This window comes from Schistocerca serialis, chromosome 8 (genome assembly GCF_023864345.2).
Source record: "Schistocerca serialis cubense isolate TAMUIC-IGC-003099 chromosome 8, iqSchSeri2.2, whole genome shotgun sequence".
Classification (NCBI taxonomy): Eukaryota; Metazoa; Arthropoda; class Insecta; order Orthoptera; family Acrididae; genus Schistocerca; species Schistocerca serialis.
This window is the reverse complement of record NC_064645.1, coordinates 136725267-136750274: the sequence shown is the minus strand read 5'-3', so window position 1 is coordinate 136750274 and position 25008 is coordinate 136725267. Positions and strand designations below refer to the sequence as shown.

At 40.5% G+C, this 25008-nt stretch overlaps 2 non-coding genes across 2 annotated transcripts; one reads left to right on the top strand and one right to left on the bottom strand.

Moving 5' to 3' along the window:
* Positions 1 to 23888: 23888 nt before the first annotated feature.
* Trnat-ugu (transfer RNA threonine (anticodon UGU)) lies at positions 23889 to 23963 on the bottom strand. The gene has a single exon. It is a non-coding gene; the product is annotated as a tRNA-Thr (tRNA).
* Positions 23964 to 24262: 299 nt separating this feature from the next.
* Positions 24263 to 24337, top strand: Trnat-ugu (transfer RNA threonine (anticodon UGU)). The gene has a single exon. It is a non-coding gene; the product is annotated as a tRNA-Thr (tRNA).
* Positions 24338 to 25008: the final 671 nt, after the last annotated feature.

The window sequence follows — 25008 nt, the reverse complement described above, 5'->3', positions numbered from 1 at the left end:
GAGAGGGGGAGGGGGGAAGGGGAAGGGGAAGCCCAGGGGAAGAGGGGTGGAGGGAGGGGATGGGGGAAAAGGAAAGAGAAGGGAGGGAGGGTGCCTGAAGGAAAGGACATCGGATGTGGGGAGGCAGGGTCAAAGTTGATACGAGGGGTAGATGGAGGGGAGGAGGACATCATCAGGGAGGGGGAGCTGGCGGAAGCCACCTTGGGAGAGGGTAAGGAGGTTGGAGAGATGGAGACCGGATGGGACGTGGGAATACAGGGGCGGCAGCGGGCAGGGGTGGGAGAGGATCGGGGAGACGACCGGGTGAGGAGGATCGAGTTTACGGGAGGTGTACAGGATCCATATCCTTTCAAGGAAAAGGAGGAGTTGGGGGAAGTGGATGAGATCATACAGGATCCACGTAGGGGAGGGGAGACGAATGCGATAGGCGAGGCGGAGAGCATGGCGTTCAAGGATTTGGAGGGATTTATAAAAGGTAGGGGAGGCGGAGATCCAAGCCGGATGGGCAAAACAAAGGATAGGGCGGATGAGGGATTTATAGGTGTGGAGGATGGTGGAGGGGTCCAGACCCCACGTACGGCCGGAGAGGAGCTTGAGGAGAATGAGTCGGGAGCATGCCTTGGCTTGGATTGTCCGGAGGTGGGGAGTCCAGGAGAGGCGACGGTCGAGGGTGATGCCGAGGTACTTAAGGGTGGGAGTGAGGGCGATAGGATGGCCATAGATGGTGATGTAGAAATCAAGGAGGCGGAAGGAAGGAGTGGTTTTGCCTACAATGATCGCCTGGATTTTCTCTCTCATTACATCTCCTTTTATACACGATTCTCATGTGCAGTCACTGACGTTTTGCTGTCCAGCGCCATCTGTCGGACATTTTGTGAACTTTATTCTTTTTTTTGGTTCTAATAAAACCCCATGTCATTCCAAGCATGTGTATCAATTTTTAACGCTCTATCTACGTTATTCCGTTGCTTATTAAGTTTTCAAATTTATATTGACTTTTTGATCATCCGGTACATTAAGTGTGAATCACAGTGCTTGCTGCACTGCCACTTTCAACATTCCATCTTTAGCTGGGTTGGCATTGCTCGGCAGCTGCACCAATACAGGCACCACCTATGATTTAATACTGGCGGTAGCTGCACCGTAGTCGGCACCAGTAGGGAGTCACAGAGGAGCGCGCACTGCGCTATTGTGGAACACTACTTGCTAGTGGCGCGCATTTCTGATTGCTGTGCGACGAGAAGCGGCGCCGCTCGTGCTTTCAAAAGTCCTGAATAAATCAGCGCCGCCTCACCAGTCTAGCCATGTCCGTCCCTGGTGCACTCAGTTCAGCTGTGCGTTGCACGGATTAGGCTGGCGCGCTTCCACACATCCGCACTTCAGACACCGTTCCCTCTGCCACTAACCTCCATTAGCGGGTTTCAGAGGGAACTGGAGAGGACTGTGGAAACCTGTCTCCACCACTCCGTATAACAATGTGCGCACATCGCCACTGCAAGGAGCCAGAATTGCTCACATGGAAAAAGTAGAGCCTTTCTTGGAACGTGCTATTTGTGTCCAGTAATGCGGCAGCCGTACCAAAATGACCAACATACACAGATTGTGTTAACAATGTTTATTAGGCTGCAAAACAAATACAATAAGACAGATAAGTTTCACAACCTCACGGGAGCACAATAAAAAATTTTCTTAAACCCCTGTAGAAATCTGCATAACAGATGCACAAAACATTAACAAAATTTCGGTTGGTGTAAATACTTAATGCAATCAAAAGTTGTCAAACTCTCAAACCGCAAGTCTATCCTGTACATCTACACCTACATGAATACTCTGAAAATCACATTTAAGTGCCTGGCAGAGGGTTCATTGAAGCACCTTCACAATTCTGTTATTCCAATCTCGTACAGCACGTAGAAAGAATGAACATCTATATCTTTCCGTAAAAGCTCCGATTTCCCTTATTTTATCGTGGTTATGGTTTCGCCTTATGTAGGTCTGCGTCAACAAAATATTTTCGCATTCTGAGAGAAAGTTGGTGAATGGAATTTCGTGAGAAGATTCCGTCGCACCGAAAAACGCCTTTCTTTTAATGATTTCCAGCCCAAATCCTGTATCAATTCTGTGACACTCTCTCCGATATTTCGCGATAATACAAAATGTGCTGCCTTTCTTTGAACTTTTTTGATGTACTCAGTCAGTCCTATCTGGTAAGGATCCCACAAATCGCAGCAGTATTCTAAAAGAGGTCGGACAAGCGTATTGTAGGCAGTCTCCTTAGTAGGTCTGTTACATTTTCTAAGTATCCCGCCAAAAAAACGCAACCTTTGGTTAGCCGTCCCCACAACATTATATGTGTGTTCATTCCAATTTAAGTTGTTCGTAATAGTAAATCCTAGGTATTTGTTTGAATTTACGGCTTTTAGATTACTCTGATTTATCGTGTAACCGAAGTTTAACGACTTCTTTTTAGCACTCATGTGGATGACCTCAAACTTTTCGTTACTTAGGATCAACTGCCACTTTTCGACACCGTTTTGCAGTTTTTCTTTATCTCCTGATGACTTTATTACTCGAAAACGACAGCGTCATCTGTAAACAACCGAAGACGGCTGTTCAGATTGTCTCTCAAATCGTTTATGTAGATGAGGAACAGCAAAGGGCCTATAACACTACCTTGGGGAACGCCTGAAATCACTTCTGTTTTACTCGATGATCTCTCTGACAGGAAATCGCAAATCCAGTCACATAACTGAGACGATATTCCATAAGCACGCAATTTCACTACGAGCCGCTTGTGTGGTACAGTGTGAAAAGCTTTCCGGAAATCCAGGAATACGCAGTCGATCTCAAACCCCTTGTCAATAGCACTCAGCACTTCTCATTTACAATATAAATTTATACCAAGATATAACATTAAGGCATAACATAAGGCACACAAATAACAATAGGGCAACTTCTAAAACTTCAGCACTCGGCCATGAAAACACCGGGCACACCAACTTCTGACTAAGCACTAATCCAGTTGATGCCAGTACAGGTAGGCACTAATTAAATAACAAACAATTAATGAAAAACAGCGCTTCATCATCTAAACACTCCCTGACAACATAAGCACGTGAAACCCTCCTTTATAAAAATTGAACTTCACAATCAGCATACAACGTACAAATATGATACAAATGGCTGATAAGGGAATACAGAATTCATAAGGCGGAGCCTGCAGCAATTTCATTGGGCATTAATTACAGAGTGAACCAGTTGGTTTGAATTCATATTTCGAGCGAGAGGTGCATCCGCCAAGGCGGCGGAGGAACGAGCTACAAAGCTTAACGAACTGACAGAGCCAGGTGCAAAGAGAACAGCAATATTCATCTTAAGGACGAGATCGAAACAGAAGGCCAGGAACGTGGAGTCCAGTCTAACGAATCACAGTTCCATTGGCAATGGCCAATCGTCAAGCCCCGGTGCCAGATCCACCGTACCGGACGAAATACATGCGCTCTGCACAACTTAAACATAAATCAACTACAACAGCACACTTGCAATTGCACATTAACATTACATAGAAGAGACATGGACCGTGCGGCTGGTCCCGGCGGAGGTTCGAGTCCTCCCTCGGGCATGGGTGTGTGTGTTTGTCATTAGGATAATTTAAGTTAAGTAGTGTGTAAGCTTAGGGACCGATGACCTTAGCAGTTAAGTCCCATAAAATTTCACACACATTTGAACATAAAACAAGACATCAAAACAAGTCTCGCCAAAATACTTTTTTTTTATATTCAACACTTAAGAATTCATTTAAACACTGCAATACACGCGTAAATAAGATTGTTCCTTGAAACGTAATAGCAACAGCTGCGTATTACTTTAAACGGGCATGAGCCCACCAGACCTACACTTTCATGGAATCTGATGTAGTTTTACGTGAAAACGTAGTATTTTATTACTCGTTAATTTAGGTACAAATTTTGACACTTGATCACCAATGTTACAAAAACTTTAGATATACCATCGCTCAATAATAATGAACTCACCGGTTTCCTTACATACAGCGACAGATCCTTCCTCAAGTGGCAAGTGGTAAGAAACTAAGATGGAAAGCCAAAGCCCCGTTATCACGCCACGTGTGACATAACTTTGACATGTCAGACTCGTCACTGAAGCACACAGTTGTACCATACGCCCAGGCGAACGGTTAATGCCAGGCCATGCTCCGGCAAGCTCTTCTTCTCAACTTGCACTGCGTGGCGAGAAAAGCCAAACACCATGCCTCGTGCCGGAACCCTAAAACCTTCCCGCCGTCTTCGGCCCAGCACTCCAGTAATACACGCGCAATGAGCATGCGCATTACGTAAGGGCCAACCTGTCAACCGTGCTGTAACCGCAACCCACAGACCACACAGTGACGGCTGAGGTCTCGATGCTGCAGACTTAAATAGCCGAACCAGCGATGAGCAACTGACTCGTGGCCGGCCAAAGCGAAATCGATGGCGGAGATGACACTAAAAGAAAGGGCTACTGGCGCCAGCAGCGCGGCGTATCATTCGTCAAACTTAAATTGGAATTCATTGCAGCATTATTCAGACGTACTAAGACATGAAAAAGCGAATACACGGATGCGTCCCCGTCACAGAGTTATTAAGATTCAGCACATGTTACTGTATAATAAATATGGAGTAGTGAGGGTGTTGTGTTTCCTAATAGCGCCACAAGTAGACCTCGTTCTAGAAGTGCAGTAGTTGTTCAGACGGCTATCGGAGCAGCAGCAAGTGTGCAGTGTAACATATGTCGCTGCAGCTTTGTGTCTAGATGGTGGGGCATCTGGATACGTGTGGACAGCGGCTGGCTGCAAGTAGGAATATAGCACTAAGGAATGAAATTGCAATTAAGTTAATACTTTCAACTGCTGACGGGCGTTGATGTATATCAACAGGGACAGGTGAAAATGTGTGCCCCGACCAGGACTTGAACCCGGGATCTTCTGCGTACGTGGCAGACGCTTTATCCATCGGAGACACCGAGGGCACAGAAGATGGTGCGATTGCAGGGACTACCTCGTGCACGTCTCCAGCGAGACCCACATTCTCACCTTGTATGTCCACGCACTACATTCGTAGTGTCCCACCCCAACACACTCTTTCCTAGTGGGACTTCCCAAGTCCCGTAAGAGATCGCGGAATATGTGTGCATTCGCACAGAGGAAGAAGGTCATGGCCGGTTTTGCCAGAACTATATACTTATATGGATATGGTACCTGTTCTTTCGGACTTTCTTACGAGACTTGGTAAGAATGTCTTCCACGAGTAATAAGTGTGTTGGGGTGGGACACTACGAATGTAGTGTGTGGACATACAAGGTGAGAATGTGGGTCTCGCGGGAGGCGTTTGCGAAATAGTCCCTGCAGTCCCACTATCTTCTGTGCCCTCAGTGGCTGAGATGGATAGAGCGTTTGCCATGTAAGCAGGAGATTCTGGGTTCGAGTTCCGGTCGGGGTACACATTTTCCACCTGTCCCTGTTGATATATATCAACGCCCGTCAGCAGTTGAAGGTATTAAATTAATTCTAATTTCGCTTTACACGGCTGCAGGTCATCAATGGTGTCCGTCCTTTCAGACATGTCGGTAAGAATACACCATATCCATATAAGTATATAGCACTAAGGGGTCGGCGAGGGGACAAAGGCAAATTTTGTTTACACGTCAAAATGACAAATAATTATACTTAAATACCAACGTTTCAAGAAATATTCGTTGTAACAGTCTCAGCTGCAAACAGCCATACTTGATAACTATTTTCTATCAAATTTAATGATCTCTTCCAGACATGGACATAAACCTAAGTAAAATATAAATAAACAAATATTATTGTAGATGGCATAAAACTGAAATTATTTAAAATTAAAATTATTAAAATTTAACTTGATTAATTACTAGTTGTGAAATGTAAAAATTCTGAGAGAACATAGTGATAGCTATAAAATATGGGGAACAGCCCAATCATACACTTCTGAGAAAATTCCGTGGCATTTTGCTAAGGCCCTCTGCGCATCATACAGAGTCATGCACTATGGATGGAAGGTAGAGGAAGAGAAAGTGGAAGGGGTAGAGGAAAAACATTGACGTGGTACGGTATTAAAATGTAACAGGGCTTAACGTTTTACTGATTTGTGAGTATGTCATATTGGTTGTCAAGGAGCATAAATTATTACGAAAAATCGTAATGTCAATTGTGGGTTTCCTAAATTGTGGACGAACACCTGAATATGTGGTCTGAAATCACGAAATCGGTCGTGTTCCTGTAAAAGTTAAAGTACAGCTGAAAACGGTTTAATTCAGAAACATAGACTACATCAGCTGCAGTTGTCCACAACAGAGAACCATTTGTCACAATGGACTGCCTGAAAGACGTACTACAATTAACTGGAAACTAGGAAGCAGTTTAGACACTCCAACTACCATTAATGCGTGAAACATATGCTGAAATTCGTAATTAGATAAAGACGTTGTTCTTAAACGCCGAGGGCGTGCAGTTCTCACCAGAGGACGTCTGAGGCATTACGTTAGTGCACATTGTGGTCAGTCTGCCTACAGCACGCCACCACATAGCTAAGCGGCGAGCTAATGCGGTTAGCTGTTAGTCCTCTTCAGAGCTGAGCCGCAGCAAAGCTCGCCTGGGTACGTCATTAAAATTCTTCAAATACACCAATTCCTGAAGTCAGGATCGAGACTGAGTATTTTATCTGGTTACTTCAGATGATTTCCGTACGTTTTAGACTCTTCCAAAGAAAGTCACCCAGGCTCGGTGTGTAAGATACCAAGATGTGTATCTGTTAGTCCTACCGAGTGTTCAGTTTCAGTTGGACGACCTCTAAATGCTATTTCATTATTTCGTGCTGCAATGTGTTCGTTAAAATTGCATCTGACAGTTCTCGTAATTGACCTACACACTGTTCATGACAGTCGTTACACTTAATCTTATACACATTCAAAGCCCTAAATAAAAAATTCAATTCATTCGCATCACGTTTCACTTGAGAACGGAGGTATTCTCTTGTGCCGATCCTTATTCTTATTTCGGATTTCCGAAACTGTCGCGCTATTGCACTTTACGAACTTCCTCTACATTCTATATGCATCTACACAGATTTTTGTGCTTTATGTTCATCTTTTAACGTAATACTACCTGTTCTCTGAATGAGATCTGCTTTAAAAACTTAATATCATCTTAATAACATCTTCAGTCTTCTAACCATTACTTATAGTGTCTTCCTTAAGAATGGCTGTTTCATTCATCCTATCTCGTTCACTTAATAATAGCTGAAGCAATATGCACTGTGTAAACTAAGGAATGAAAATATGCTATTTTATTTATAATTGGATGCCATGATGTAGAAGCTATAATGTAATACGTGCATGTGGGCTTCCTTTAAAAATCTGAATTTAGGGCTACCAACTTATTGTAAAGTAAGTTGATTACACCTTTACATTGACGATCGAAGCCAAACTTCACCAAGGAGTGAAAAGCATTGAGCTTCAAAGCAACGTCACTGATTTCATTTATGTTATCTCTGAATAATAAAATGGTATCATCAACGTATCACCAGCTGTACATTATTTACTTAGGCTATTCTGGATTTCCATCTAAAAATTTCTTCTCTATATGATTAATAAATATTTGACCCATAACACCAAATTTGCTAAACCTTATCATTGGTGCTAAATTTTATCGTTAAAAGAGGCAAAATTCGAAGCCAACGTCAGTTGTAATATCTCTGATAACTGCATCGTTTCTCCTACATTATACTAATATTAATTCAAATCGACGGTTTCGCCGATTAACACATTTTTATACAAGTTCACTACGTCAAATGACGGAAGCAACACATTTGTAGCAATATGTTTGACGCTATCAACAAAGCCAAAGGTATTCTTAATACGAGATTGTTGACTGATTTTATAAAAGAAATTCACCGTTTACATCAAATAGGTGCATTAGGTCTCCGTTCTGCGTTAAAGATTCGTCTCATGAAACTGTCCCGCGTGTGGAGTTTAATAGGTGCTCGCGCAAATGGTATCTGCGGATTCATAACATAAAATAGTTTCTTTTCAATATCACTAAACACGTGTTAGAATTTTGGATTTTACGTTTCAAGTCATTATGGAGTCGTACTGTAGGGTCCTTATTCACTTTTTTTACTCAAGTGTCTGCAAAAAAAAAAAGTAAATAAATAAATAAATCACCTGACTGCGGCGTTGAATTTATTGGTTTTCGTAACTAACGATTTGCGCTTTTTTAATTTCATATTCAAACATGTGCTGTAGTCTTATCATTATTCTTCATTTCTGTTTTTATTTATTCTTTAAACGTTTTAATAATTTTATTAGGTATCGGATTTTTCACGTCTTTTCGTCATTTGCTTGTTGCAAGTATGTGACCAATATCGATGTCAGGCATGTGTATTTCCATACACATGTTTACGGAACATTTTTCCTAGTTTAGACTAGTACTGTATACTGTAAGACTAAAGGATCGTTTTTTCAATTCTATGTGTACATATCCCTATACATACGGATTCCCGCTATAAACATTCGCCAGATACACCTAAGACAATGCAACAGCAGTCTATGGATAATAGTGCGCTACGTATCCGTTTGCAGAGCTTCTGACATATTCATAATCTCCGTGACAGTTGTGTTCAGTTACCCTTAACACTCAGTAAACGTCGAGGAGTCAAGAAGATCCACGTGCATGACCTGCATGATTCCCAAATATGAATCCACCAACGTTTTTATGTTAACCAATAGGGAGACTGTCGGAGGTAGATGCGGTTTGTGGTTACGTGTGTGCAACATGAATATTTCACAGTACATCAAGTATTTAATATTAAGTTCATCAGAACATATAATGTGTATAAAAACTTAATCTAATGAGCGGACTTAATTTTTAGTAATTCTGAAATAAATATCATTATATCATAGAGAGCGAGAAACGTGAGTCAATGTTGTTTCTCTCGAACACTGAAATGATTATTTTCCAGACATACAGATCATACACCTTGTAAGCGGCGTGTTGTGTGTTGAGATCTGATCTGCTGTAGTGAGCAACTGAAGCACTAATTTATGAAGTTATGCCCTGCTATATGAATGCTCATGACCCAATATTCAATTTGGAAATCACAGTAACACACGAACTAATTCAAATATGCACACCGGAGAATAAATATGCATAGCTTGTATAATTGAACATAAAACGGAAAATAATCACTAATAAAAACCGACAGATATTATATATTGCGGATACGCTCACCCTTTAGCCAAACGCTGTGCAATGTAGCTGATTCCTCTTGACTGTAACTGTGAAACTGGGACTCGAAGAAGTTTTATCATACAATACCTCGTCAAACCAACAGAACCAGCACTAAGTTCAGAAACCTGTTCTCCAAGTGTTATTCAAAAAGGTGAAAGGCATCAGAACCATTGCTTTAGAAAATATCTCGTTAATATACATGCTACATTACGTATTATATACAAATCTCGAAGTCTCCCATGGCAACTAGTTTCCGTACCTGGAATTACTCAAGCAAAGAGGGGATATTTATACTAGGAAGGTGGAGACCTGTATATGATTGAACTGTTTGATTATACATGCACTGAAAAATAGTCAAAGGGAAAAAGGGGATTTAAGCAACAGGTTACGACAAGACGCCGTCACATAAAGCATGGATCTGTCTTATGTTCAAAATTTCATGGATGGCTTACAGGAAGCAAAAATAACTATGAGTAACGCCGACTTCAGCATTACTCATACCAATTTATCAGACATATCAACTGTATGCGATTCTGACCAAGTGTAACACGAATCGAAGTTCTAGTAAAATCAAGAGTTCCATGTTCTCAATCCTCGTCTTCTAGTAAAGCAGTAAAATATTTAAATGGCAGGAGTGGATGATAAGATAGGGTGCGTAAGGCATGAGAATGAAGAAATAAGACTCGATCACATAATTCGCTGCCAGCTTACGAGTTGCTAACTGTCTCTGAGCCTTTATAACGTTTTCTCCTGAATACCAAATCATGTTACACAATTCAAGAAAACAACAATAGAATATGACTTCGCAAATTCTTATATCACACAGATGGAATGATGTAAACGTTTCCTAAGAAGAAGCAGGACAAAATAACTGATGTAGTCACACTAAAATCTCCACCGTTGCACCCATCATCTTCTAACTGCTTAGCTTAAACGACCAGAGCAAGGTGCTTATGCAAATACACACAGCCACATGGAGTCCAGTTGACCGTACTCATCCCTGATTGGCTAAAGACCACGCGGCTCATCAAAGGCAGAGACACACGTTTCGAAGAGATATCTCAAATAGTTTTCACGACTAGTCGATACCGATTACAGGATGACTCTGCTAAATATTGTAAAGCCTTTTTCGCAGTTTAAATCAATCGAAACTGTGGATAAATATTTAAATGCAGTTGAATATGAAACATTCAATTGACATCGTTACTTCTGAAACTGTGTAACTGAATCCATGCGATCCCTCCACAACACATTGTCCTTACAGATGTGGTGCAGCACACAAGTATATCAAGAGCTCTGGCTGCAGAGAATCAACTGAAGAATGAAAGACGTTTAAAAAAGACAACATGAAAGCAGTTTTCGATAAGAAACAGAGTCATTAATTAAAACAATCTCTAGTGTTTGTCTTTCGAATTGAGTTGAAATTACGCTTGTCATATTCTCGTATTCCTATGTGTTCAGATCGCTCTTATTCTATACACTTTCCAGCTCTATTTATGAATCATTCCCCTATTGCCTGCTAATGATTTCTCGGACTGCATGAGTTTTTAACGCTGTTTGCCACAGAATATTTTGAATTACATATTTCTGTTGATGACGCGAACTACAGTAGAGAGAAATATTTTTTATTTATCATTTTTAAGTCTTTTAATACATAATTATCCACGAAACACGTCTTATACAGAAGAGACCGGCTGTGACCTTGTCGTTTAATATATACTGATCATAATTTGAAACGTAAAGAAAACATGAAGACAGTGACCACACATCATGTACTGCGAGGAATGCTTTCGTCAGATATTACAAGAAGTGTAAATATTCGTTGTGACAGTAGTTACTCTTCAGAATAGAGGGAAGTATTCATTACAGTAGAGGTTCAGTACTTACAATTCATAACGTATTTCACCGATATCATTCCAGGATGCTGCATACTCGTATAATTGATTTCATTCCTCTTGGTTCGATTTTCAATTCTGTGGAGGGAAAATTTGCTATCGGTAGGAACTACTGATCATTCGATTTTGTTACCGGCACCACACTGACCTTAGGACCTAAGGGACCTTTATAGTGACTGTGCTATGGTGTTACATGAGCTTTCACAGAGTCTTCAGTTAAATGATGTAGTGTCCATAAATCAAGAGGTAATTACATGTGAGAAAAACACTTATGAAGTCTTTATGACCCTGGCACAGTATTTACTTTACCAAGGACAACAAGGGCTGCGTTATGTACTTGATTAAACGAACTATGCCAGTTAATTTCACATTTACTTGTGAAGAAGGATTCTCTTTTGTTCTTTGCTTCACGATATCATTTTTTCTCTCCGCCTTCGAGACACAGCCTGGTCCCTCTCACTCTCTCTCTCTCTCTCTCTCTCTCTCTCTATCTATCTATCTCTCTCTCTCTCTCTCTCTCTCTCTCTCTCTCTCTCTCTCTCTCACACACACACACACACACACACACACACACACACACACACGCACACGCACACGCAAACTTACACTCCACTCCCACTCTCCCCCCTATCCAAACACACACACAAACACACGCACACACACACACAAACACTCCGTCACTCTCTTCCGAGATGGGATAGATGATACCAGTTTATAGTCGATAAGGAGAAATGGAAGTGTCCAGCAGCGATATATCACGAGATCACTTCGATATGCGCATATAAATTAACGCCTTTCCCCGTCACTGCCTTCTGAAATATAGCTTGCTCGTTCCATCTGCACTGTAACACGCAATGATTCTCACATCGTGAGAGGATCGCTGATACGTTTTAATAAGAAATGGGAGCTAAAATCTGTCACTCTGTGTCTCTAGCAGACTTCATCGTCAGATTGCTCCGGAAGATTCCAAAAATCAGATAACTGTATTTCTAGTCTTTCGTTTTTTATACTCTTATGAAAAATACTGAGAAATCGTCAAGGCTGAGAGGTACAGTCCTCGTCTCTATGCTAATATCGATTACCTTAACAATGTCATATTAACAATCAACTGCATGAAATTTCAGTCAGTGCTCATTTTGACAAGAATACATACGCAGTAACATCTGTAACATGAGGCAACACTAATAAAGATACATGAGCCAGCCACCCTAGGAACCCGACAAACTTTCCAGCTGAAAGACCGAAAAACCGAAATATCTTTTACACATAAAATACTTGATAAGCCTGGGCATTGAGTCAAACAGAGCTTGGATGGCGCGTACATGTACTGCTGCCCATTCAGCTTCAACACGATACCACAATTCATCAAGAGTAGACGTTTTCAGTTGGTGAGAGATCTTGAGAATGTGCTGGCCAGGGCAGCAGCCGAATATTTTCTGTACCCAGAAAGGCCCGTACAGGACGCCGGGCGGAGCTGCCGTTCGGTTCTAGGCGCTACAGTCTGGAGCCACGTGACCGCTACGGTCGCAGGTTCGAATCCTGCCTCGGGCATGGATGTGTGTGATGTCCTTAGGTTAGTTATGATTAAGTATTTCTAAGTTCTAGGGGACTGCTGACGACAGCAGTTAAGTCCCATAGTCCTCAGAGCCATTTTGAACGATACAGGACATGCAACTCGTGGTCGTGCATTATCCTGCTGAAATGTAGCGTTTTGCAGGGATCGAATGGAGGGTAGAGCCACGGGTCGTAACACATCTGAAATGTAACGTCCACTGTTCAAAGTGCCGTCAATGCGAACAAGAGGTGACCGAGACGTGTAACCAATGGCACCCCATACCATCACGCCGCGTGATACGCCAATATGGCGATGACGAATACGCGCTTTCAATGTACGTTCACCGCGATGTCGCCAAACACGGATGCGACCATCATGATGCTGTAAACGTAACATGTATTCATTCGAAAAAATGACGTTTTGCCATTCGTGCAACCAGGTTCGTCGTTGAGTACACCACTGCTCGCGCTCCTGTCTGTGATGCAGCGTCAAGGGTAACCGCAGCCATGGTCTCCGAGCTGATAGTAGATGCTGCTGCAAACGGCGTCGAACTGTTCGTGCAGATGGTTGATGTCTTGCAAACGTCCCCACCTGATGACTCAGGGATCGAGACGCGGCTGCACTATCCGCTACAGCCATGCGGATAAGATGCCTGTCATCTCGACTGCTAGTGATACGAGGCTGTTGGGATCCACCATGGCGTTCCGTATTACCCTCCTGAACCCACCGATTCCATATTCTGCTAACAGTCATTGGATCTCGACCAACGCAAGCAGCAATGTCGCGATTCGATAAACCGCAATCGCGATAGGCTACAATCCGACCTTTATCAAAGTCGGAAACGTGATAATACGCATTTCTCCTCCTTACACGAGGCATCACAACAACGTTTCACCAAGCAACGGCGGTCAACTGCTGTTTGTGTATGTGAAATCGGCTTCTTCTCGTCAGTTAAATTTCGCATCTGTAGTACGTCATCTTCATGGTGTTGTAATTTTAATGGCCAGTATGGTAGATATCTGCCTGTTCTCTCTTTACACTGTTTATTTCCATCGTTTCTTGGGTAGACCTATTTCTTTTCTTTCGGACTGTAGTTGAGGATTTTCTCCCGTTCTGTTCATACGTTGTTTCCTCATGTCTTTGTGGTCAGCTATTTTCTCGTTAATGATAGACACATCCCACTTATTCCGAATATCTGTCTTGTTTACTATCTTTCCGTGCATGCCTTAACAATCCTCAAGAATTACATCCCTACTGTCTGCATTGTGCTATGATCTTTCTTTTTAACTGTTTGGTGTTGTGATCTACAGTCAAGACACAGGATTGACACAGCTCTTCACGCTACTCTATCCTGTGCGAAACACCCCTGAGTAACTACTGCAACCTAACATTCTTCTGAATTTGCTTACTGTATTCATCTCTTGGTCTCCCTCTAAAATTTTTGTCTCCCACGCTTCCCTCCAGTGCTAAATTGGCGATCCCTTGAAGTTTCAGAACGTGTCTTACCAACCTATCGCTCCTTCCAGCCAAGTTGTGCCACAAATTCCTCTCCTCCCCAATTCTATTCAGTACCTCCTCATTAGTTACGAGATCTACCAACCTAATCCTCAGAATTCTTCTGTAGCACAACATTTGGAAACCATCTATTCTCCTCTTGTGTAAACAATTTTTCGTCCATGTTTCACTTCCATACATGGCTACACTCCATACACAAACTTTCAGAAAAGACTTCCTGACACTTAAATATATACTCGATGTTAACAAACTTCGCTTCTTCAAAAACGCTTGCCTTGCCATAGCCAGACTACATTTTATATCATCCCTACTTTGACACTCATCAGTTACTTTGCTTCCCAAACCGCAAAACTCATTTACTGCTTTAAGTGTCTCATTTCCTAATCTAATCTCGTTAGAATCACCTGATTTAATTTGACTAAAATCCATTATCCTTGTTTTGCCTTTGTTGATGTTCATCTTTTATCTTCCCATCAAGACGCTGTCCATTCCGTTCAGCAGCTCTTCCAGGTCCTTTGCTGTCTCTAAAAGAATTACAATATAATTGGCAAACTTCAATGATTTTATTTCTTCTCCATGGATTTTAATTAGTACTCCAAATTTTTCTTTTGTTTCCTTTACTGCTTGCTCAACAAACAGATTAAATATCATCGGGGATAGGCTACAACACTTTTTCGCTCCCTTGCTATCCACTGTTTCCCTTTCATGCCCCTCGACTCTTGTAACTGCTACCTGTTTTCTGTACAAATTGTAAATAGCCTTTCGCTCTCTGTATTTTACCCCTGGCACCTTCAGAATTTGAAGGAGAGTATTCCAGTCAACATTGTCAAAAGCATTCTCTAAAGCTACTAATGCTAGATATGTAGGTTTGCCTTTTCTTAGCCTATCTTCTAAGAAAAATCGTAGGGTCAGTACTGCCTTGCGTGTTCCAACATTTCTACGGAATCCAAACTGATCTTCCCCGAGGTCAGCTTCTACCAGTTTTCCATTCGTCTGTAAAGAATAGTGTTAGTATTTTACAACCGCGACTTATTGAACTGATAGTTCGGTATTTTTCACAGCTGTGAGCACTTGTTTTCTTTGGGATTGGAATTATTATATACTTTCAGGAGTCTGAAGATACTTCGCCTGTCTCATATATCTTGCTCACCAGATGGAAGAGTTTTGTCATGGCTGGCTCTCCCAAGGCTATCAGTAGTTCTAATCTGTCAAATTCTTCACGCAATTTCATATCACCCTTGTCATCTTTAATTAGGCCCTCTTCCTATTCAATAACATTGCCTTCATGTACATTGCCCTTGTAGAGACCCTCTATAAGACCCTCTATATACTCCCTCCACCTTTCTGCTTTCCCTTCTTTGCTTAGAACTGGTTTTCTTTCTGAACTCTTGATATTCATACAGGTGGTTCTCTTTTCTCCAAAGTTCGTTTTAATTTTGCTGTAGGCATTATCTATCTGACCCATAGTGATACATGATACATATATCCTTACATTTCTCCTCTAGCCATGACTGCTTAGCCATTTTGTGATCTCATTTTTGAGACGTTTGAATTCCTATTCTCTTGCCGCCTTTGCTACATTTTCATATTTTCTCCTTTCATCAATTAAATTCAGTATCTCTTCCGTTACGCATGGATTTCTACTTGCCCTCATCTTTCTATCTATTTGATTCTCTGTTTCTTCCATTATTTCATCTCTCAAAGCTACCCCTTCTTCTTCTACTGTATCTTGTTCTCCTCTTCTTGTCAATAGTTTTCTAATGCTCTCTCTGAAACTCTCTACAGCTTCTGGTTCTTTCAGTTTGTACTGGTCCCATCTCTTTAAATTCCTACCTTTTGGCAGTTTGTTCTGTTTTAGTCTACAGTTCGTAACCAATAAATTATGGTCAAAGTCGACATATGCCCCTGGAAATGTCTTACAATTTAGAACGAGGTTTCTAAATCTCTGTCTTACCATTATATAATCTATGTGAAACCTTCCAGTGTCTCCAGGCCTCTTCCACGTATACAAACGTTTTTCATGATTCTCAAATCACGTGTTAGCAATGATTAAGTTATGCTCTGTGCAAAATTCTACCAGGCGGCTTCCTCTTTGATTCCTTACTCCCAGTTCATATCCATATACTACTTTTCCTTCTCTTCCAACCATCGAATTCCATTTCCCCATGACTATTAAATTTTCGTCTCCCTTCACTTTCTGAATAATTTCTTTTATAGCATCTTGCATTTCTTCAGTCTCTTCATCATCTGTGGAACTAGTTGAAATATAAACATTCACTACTGTGGTAGGCGTGGGCTTCGTGTCCACCTTGGCTACAACAATGCGTTCACCATGCTGTTTTCAGTAGCTTATCCATGTTCCTATTTTTTTATTCATTATTAAACCTACTCTTGCATTGCTCTTCTTTGATTTTGTATTTATAACCCGTTATTTACCTGCCTAGAAATCTGACCCTGTATTCACCAGACCAGAAGTTTTGTTCTTCCTGCCACCGAACTTCACTAGTTCCCATTATAATTAACTTTATCCTATTCATTTCCCTTTTTAAATTTTCTAACCTACCTGCCCAATTAAGGGATCTGACATTCCACGCTCCGATCCGTAGAACGACAGTTTTGTTTCTCCTGATAACGATGTCCTTCTGAGAAGTCCCCGTCCGGAGATCCGAATGGGGGACTATTTTACCTCCGGAGTATTTTACCCAAGACGACGCAATTATCATTTAACCATGCAGTAAAGTTGCATGCCCTCAGGTAAAAGTACGGCTGTAGTTTCACCTTGCTTTCAGCCGTTCGCAGAACCAGCTCAGCAAGGCCGTTTTGGATCATGTTACAAGACCAATTCAGTCAATCATCTAAATTGTTGCCCCTGAAAGTACTGAAAAGTCTGCTGTCCCTCTTCAGGAACCACACGTTTGTGTGGCCACTCAAGGGACACCCCTCCATTGTGGTTGCACCGACGGTACTTCTAACTGTATCGCTCAGGCACGCAAGACTCCCCACCAACGGTAATGCCCATGGTTCATCATCTAACTCGTATTTCCACACAACAGTAACAGTCTCGCAAAATTTAATTTTTTTTGTGTTTTCAGGTTTGGAGGTAAGTGCTGTTTTTTATTTCATATATTCTTTGAGGTTTTGCATACATCACTGTCATAATTATACGTTATATCACAACCCAGTTTTTAAAATGTGATGGCTGTTCGATTACTTAGTTGTTAATAACTATTTTGGACGGTATCTTGTATTTTCTTTGAAAAGATGGAACACTGGTCTTACGTAAGGAAATTATGTGTTCTGTACTTATCTGGTTTAGTCGATGTACTGCTCATTCAACATCCTCCTCATTTTCTTGCCGTATTCCTCCATTATCTGTAAATATTGATGTTCTGAGATTGGTGTGTTTGTCCAACTGAAATCGTAGATATAACCTGATCCCCGAATTTTTAAGGATTACTAATATAAATGCAGAAAATAGTGAATGAAAGATAGTAGCCCTTTTCCACTGCTTCACTGACTTTTTAATTCGTCCTTTTCTCTTCCGTATTTATTATTTTCACTTATGAGTAACCCTTCGGTTACCATTACGAAGTGTGGTACTGGCATGCGTTATCAGCCATGAGTTATTTCAACCAACTCGACATAAAAATATGTTCAGATTTATAGCAGAGATGAGAGTTTGACGAATGTATACTTTTGATTTCCTATGTGTCTTTTGTTTATGGAAATACAGTCAATGCAAGAGCGGCACGCTTCATTTAGAGATTCTGGGAGATTGTAGAACTGTTATTCTGTTGTCGTCCCCTTACACAAATTTTTATTATATCGCTTTCTTATCTGTCTGTCAGTTCAGTACAAATATTGCAGTTGATTTTAAAATAAGTTCCCGATGACCTAAAGACTTGAAATCTTAAACATCGCTCAGAACAGGATGCCAAAGCATCGCTTTATTGACGGCCTGTTTGGTATGGTGTGAAAAAAATTGGCCATGCATGATAATTGTGTTTTGCGGGTAGCGTCGGATTTCAGAAATTAGTTATTTAAGTAAAATTTTAATACAGCACAGTTTTAAAATAGGTTGAAAAGTATAGAATAATTTTTGCAATCCCATAACTGCTTCCTACCCAATACAGACAGTCCTGAAAATATGGTGAATTTTTGATAGCTATAAAGTAGTTGGAAGACTTCTAAGGAAAATTTCGGCACATACATTATGTAATAGTTGGAGGCTTATCACTTACGCTTTACATGCGCCCCACGTCTTTCTTTATGAATCTTAGTAGTAATATCGTTCTATTAATAACTCAGAAGCATAAACTATCAGGATTATCTGTATGGGTTTAGGAATCTGAATGAGGTTAAGAGAAATTATTTTGTACTTTTTTTGGCGTTAATACGTGTTATATTGAACATTTATTTCCATTGACATAAGTATTGAATAGATAGATAGTAAATAGTCGTCATATTCCACTAATCTGGGATTTTGCACCTTTATCAGCAGTTACTGGTAAGATGTCAGAGTCTGTGATGAATGGAAGCTCACGCATATTTGATCAATTTTGTATTTCTTCTACCTGCTTCAGCAGCTTTCCTATTTAACTTTTTTGTTGTTATTGTGTGATTCATGCATTTTTATATTCACAATATTTACAAATTCTTATACTGATCAAAACGCAATTCATTCCCAACACCATTGTACTATAACTCTTGATAGTGTCTGTTCTGTAGAACTCTTATATTTAGTTGTACTCTGTCAAGTTTTGTAGAGTAAATATAGATCGGAATATGGCGCTGCTTAGTCACCCAGAATATTTGCATTATAATTTAATGATATGATACTCAAAATTAAAGGATGACACATTAATAATTAGACCTTTCAGTTATTCATGATACCCAGGCATTAACATGAATAATTTACAGTCAATTCTCTGTGGAATGGAAAAGCTGTTTGACGGTCAAGATAGGCGCATTAAATGAAATAGTCCTAAAGTCTCATAGTTTCTAAGACACACTAGTAGACTTTTCGCCGACTGGCACTGATAAATTTTAATTAAGGAAAGAGCAAATGGAGCACTGACTGTTAGAGTACTCCAAACCCTTCTCCTGCTTAAACTTATTTCATATATTTCACAGTCATCGCACCATTTGTTTACTGTTGCTGAAAGTGAGCTGATCCGCCAGTAAAACATAATTTCAACAGTACTGCTGAGAGCATTTGTTAAAAAAAATTAGGTACACTATTAATGAGGCTACACAACAATTGTGAAAATCACAGAGGTAATTTGTGTTCAGTGTTGCAAAACGTATGTCTCTCTGCGTCTTGTTATCTTGCATTATGTTCTACGATAAAGAACTAGAAAAATTATAAATATGATTTTCATCGAAAAATGGTACTCCTGAAAGAAAAAAATTTATTGATTTTGATATGAAGCTAAACGGATAAGAGCATAAGCTAATGGGGGGGGGGGGGGGGTCGTCATTTGAAAGAGAGGAAATTGACAGACAAAATAAGTTAGTAATTGGAAACTAGTAACGACGTAAATGTTTCCAGAATGCAACAATCTATAGTCAACTACAACTGTCTGAATGATATTTCCGTCGTTTGACTGCACAGATTCCTTTATTTTATATTCCTGTCATTATGTCGGTCTCAACTTCAACTCTTTAAGCGCAGTTCGTACCTTTGAAGTTAATGGTGATAGATGGTAAAATAGACTGGATCCAAAAGACGAGCTTATATAGAATTAAAACTTGTAAATAGAGCGCTGAAAGCGAAATCCATGTGGATATTCAGGAGAGAGAAATTAGAAATGGACATATTTCTTCGGATTTCTGTGAGGTGTAGACGAGTTTAACATGTAACTGAAGGAAATGACTTTGAAAATAATGGCGATTTCATATCATCTCAGCTACGGTACATCATCATTATTTTTCATGTTTCGTAATCGATGGCTGAAGGAAGCATATTGAGATAAAGTAATAAATGTGAATCATAGTGCTCAGTGTTGAAGTGTAATCAAAATTCAAAACAACGAGTGGAAAAAAGAAGAACCAGGACCTTATAATTGCCGATGGAGATGAAAGAGGATGTAGATGAAGATGAAATGGGATAAATGATACTGCGTGAAGAATTTGTCAGGGCACTCAAAAACGTAAGTCGAAACAAGGCCGCGGGAGTAGACAACATTCCATTAGAACTTCTGGTAGCCTTATGAGAGCCAGTCATGAAAAAACTCTACTATCTGGTAAGCAAGATGTATGAGATAGGCGAAATACCCTCTGACTTCAAGAAGAATATAATATTTAAAATCCAAAAGACAGCAGGTATTAACAGGTGTGAAAATTACCAAATTATCGGTTTAATAAGCCACGGCTGCAATATACTAACACATATTCTTTACAGACAAATGGAAAATGGTAGAAGCCGACCTCGGGGAAGATCAGTTTGGATTCCGTAGAAATGTTGGAACACTTCAGGCAATACTGACCCTACGACTTGTCGTAGAAGATAGTTTAAGGAAAGACAAACCTACGTTTCCAGCATTTGTAGACTTAGAGAAAGCTTTTCACAATGTTGACTGGAGTACTCTCCTTCAAATCTTGAAGGTGACAGTGGTAAAACACAGGGAGCAAAAGGCTATTTACAATTTGTACAGAAACCAGCTAGCAGTTACAAGAGTCGAAGGGCATGAAAGAGGAACAGTGGTTGGCAAGTGAGTGAAAAAGGGTTGTAGCCTATCCCCGATGTTATTCAATATGTTTATTGAGCAAGCAGTAAAGGAAACAAAAGAAAAATCAGGAGTACTAATTAAAATCCACGGAGAGGAAATAAAAACTTTGAAGTTAGCCGATGATACTGTAATTCATTCAGAGACATCAAAGGACCTGGAAGAGCAGCTGAAAGGAATGGACACTGTCTTGAAAGACGGATATAAGATGAACATCAACAAAAGCAAAACTAAGATAATGGAATGTAGTTGAATAACATCAGGTAATGCTGAGGGAATTAGGTTAGGAAATGAGACGCTTAAAGTAGTAGATAATTTTTGCTATTTGAGGAGCTAACTAACTGATGGCTGTCGAAATAGAGAGGATATAAAATGTAGATTGGCTATGGAAAAGAAATCATTCCTGAAGAAGAGCAGTTTGATAACATCGAGTATAAATTTGTCGGTAAGTCTTTTCTGAAAGAATGTGTATGGAGTGTATCCATGTATGGGAGTGAAACATGGATGATAAATAGTTTAGACAAGAAGAGAATAGAAGCTTTCCAAATGTGGTGCTACAGAAGAATGCTGAAGATTAGATGGGTAGATCACGTAAATTATGAGGTACTGAATAGAACTGGGCAGAAGTGGAATGTGTGGCACAACTTGGCTAGAAGAAGAGATCGGTTGGTAAGCACGTTCTCAAACATTAAGGGATCGGTAATTTGGCACTGGAGGGAAGCGTGGAAGACAAAAATCTTAGAGGGAGACCAAGAGATGTACACACAAAGTAGATTCGGGTGTATGTAGATTGCGGTAGTTAGTGAGAGATGAAGAAGCTTGCACAGTATAGAGTAGAAGGACAACTGCATCAAACCAGTCTCTGGACTGAAGACCACAACAGAAATTGTCCAGTATAGTAACAGCTATAGTAAAACGTTAGATGATAATTTAAAACGGAAAGACTCGCATAGGATAAGGGACAACATGATTGACAAAAAAGAACAATAAATATTATGAAAAGGAAAAACAACATTATATGCCTATAACAAGTAAAACGTATGGATCGGGTAAAGAAAGAAACCGTTTTAGAGACAGAACTGTAACGGAATTAAAATAAAAAAGGGAATCTTTTAATGGGAATAAGTGGTCCTATGTGGCGGAAAATTAAGCGCAATAAGAGAAAATAATAGACTGATGTACAACGCGCAGATGGAAGACAAATCTTAAGAATAAGAGAGATGATTCATACGAGACGCTTGTCGATAGGCTGTAATAAAGAGGAATAACTGTCGAACAGCATAGTAAGATAAAGGGAGGAGATCGATGCAGAAAAATTATGTGATAGGAAACTTGTATTAAATAACGGAATGTTCTAAGCAAAGACATATCGAAAAGAAACGCCTGGTAGCTAGTGTGAGAGTAATGTGGCCGGAAACAAGAGTAAAACTAACACATTTCCGTTGTAATAAATTATGCGTCATAGTTAGTGCAAAGATCTAAAGGGAAATGGACTGGCAATTCAGTCAATTTTTTTTGTGAATGTCTAGAATTTTTGTTTGAAATTGTGTTTAATTGTAATTTACAGCATCACTAGAAGTATTTTCTATTATTTTTTAAATACTTGCTTCGACAATAATTTGTCGTTTAGACGTCAGTGTTGCCGCAACCCTAGCTGTCAAACTGGTGGAAACTTTAGTCATCGAAAAGGCTTCGTATTCTGTATCTACATCTCCATAGATACTCCGCGAGCCACCGAACGACGCGTGGTGGATGATACCCTGTTCAACTTCTTGTCATTTCGTTTCCTGTTCCACTCGCAAACAGAGCGAGGAAAAGACGACTGTGTCTTTCCTCGCTATGAGCCCTAATTTCTCGTATCTTATCTTCGTGGTTCTTAGGCGCAGTATATGTTGGCGCTGGTAGATATGATCAGCAGTCTTCTTCAAATGCCGGTTCTCTAAATTTTCTCAATAGTGTTTCTCGAAAAGAACGTCGCCTTCGCTCCAGTGATTCACATTTGAATTCCCGAAGCATCTCCGTAACACGTGTTATTCGAACCAGCCGGCAACAAATCTATTGCAGTTATGGACTCAGTAAAGCCACCATGCAAAGACCTGGCAATCGCTGATCTGCTTGAAAAGTGTTAGCGAGTGGTATCGAAGATGAATGTGTGTGGTGTGTTTTGGTGGATGAACTCATATTGAAAAATTAACTGGCAGAAGCAATTAAAAGCGTGACAGGAATCGTCCACGATTTGACGGTTGAATCCGCATGCCTAAATGCTGTTTATTTTAAACGTTAGGCAACTGGAGATTTAGCTCTCAGCAGTTACTGTGAGACAGGTAAATGAGTATTTGTGACGGGTTCCGCACGGAGAACTGAAACCAACTGAGTGGATTTCAAGAAATAATATTAATGAATTATTCCGGCGATGGGTTATCGAACAATTGCATATTTATGAAAGTGGACATGTACTGATTGAACGTCACAGCTACACAATGAAGTATCCTACACTTGGTGACGAAAGGGCGAAAGCTGGACAGGGGCAGTTATTTTAAAATTAATAAACCTTGGTCTGTTCTATTCTTCTCTCTCTCTCTCTCACACACACACACACTCACTCACTCCAAATCTCTCTCTCACTCTTTCTCTGCCTGGTAAACATACGCACCGAAGATCTAACTTCCTGTTGACGAAGCTCTGACTTCCTGTTTGAAACGTAGTGGTTACCGGCAGCATTTGAAATCGTGGTCTAGTGGTAACATAATTGTCATAAAGCAACTAAAGACATCAGCGGCATGATTACACTCGAATTTATACGTCTATTTAGTGAAATGATAATTAAATAGACACCCTAGCTGCAAGCAGGCGTTGATACACTTCATTGGGGACATGTTGAAAATGTGTGCCCCGACCGGGACTCGAACCCGGGATCTCCTGCTTACATGGCAGACGCTCTATCCATCTGAGCCACCGCAGGCACAGAAGATAGTGCGTCTGCAGGGACTTATCCCTTGCACGCTCCCCGTGAGATCCACATTCCCAACATGTCCACAACACTACATTCGTAGTGCGCCTAATAGATGTTTGCCCATCATACTCATTACTCGTGGCAGATTACTCGTACGGGACTTGGTAGATTAATCTGCAACGAGTAATGAGTATGATGGGCAAACATCTATTAGGCGCACTACGAATGTAGTGTTGTGGACATGTTGGGAATGTAGATCTCACGGGGAGCGTGCAAGGGGTAAGTCCCTGCAGACGCACTATCTTCTGTGCCCGCGGTGGCTCAGATGGATAGAGCGTCTGCCATGTAAGCAGGAGATCCCGGGTTCGAGTCCCGGTCGGGGCACACATTTTCAACATGTCCCCAATGAAGTGTATCAACGCCTGCTTGCAGCGAGGGTGTCTATTTAATTATCATTTCATTTCTAGCAAAGCTGCATGGTCATCCACGGTAACTGTTCTTTCGGGAACAGATACTACCGTCATATATATAGTTACAAAAACGTCTATTTAGGTTTGGAGATGTGTATCACACTTACAACACATGTTAAAATGACAACAGTGAGATTAATATACTTAATGTTATCCCAGATGGAAAGCTCCTTCACTGTAAGTTTTGCAAAAAGTGAATTACAATCATACAACAAATAAAATGATTATTTTTTCAGTGCTAATCAAAAAAGGATGCAGACACAAATCATTACTTACTCTTACGAAAGGTATTATAATTACCTAATTTTGGCATTTTTAAAAGTAATGTACTAGTGCGCGTAATTCTATGACACACATTTCAGTATCAACTTTCTACAATCCATAGCAATCTCCCACAGTTTATCATATGCTCATATGCATTGGCTGTGTGTTTAATATAGTGGTAGTGAAACATATTGACATCTCACTGACGGATAAGTAGGAGTGGAACAGAAATCTCAAAGTAGTGTAGTCAGTAAGTTTGATTTCCCGGCATAAGAAGTCACCCCTCATTCTGCCAACGGCCTTGTCAAAGAGGGCGGAGGA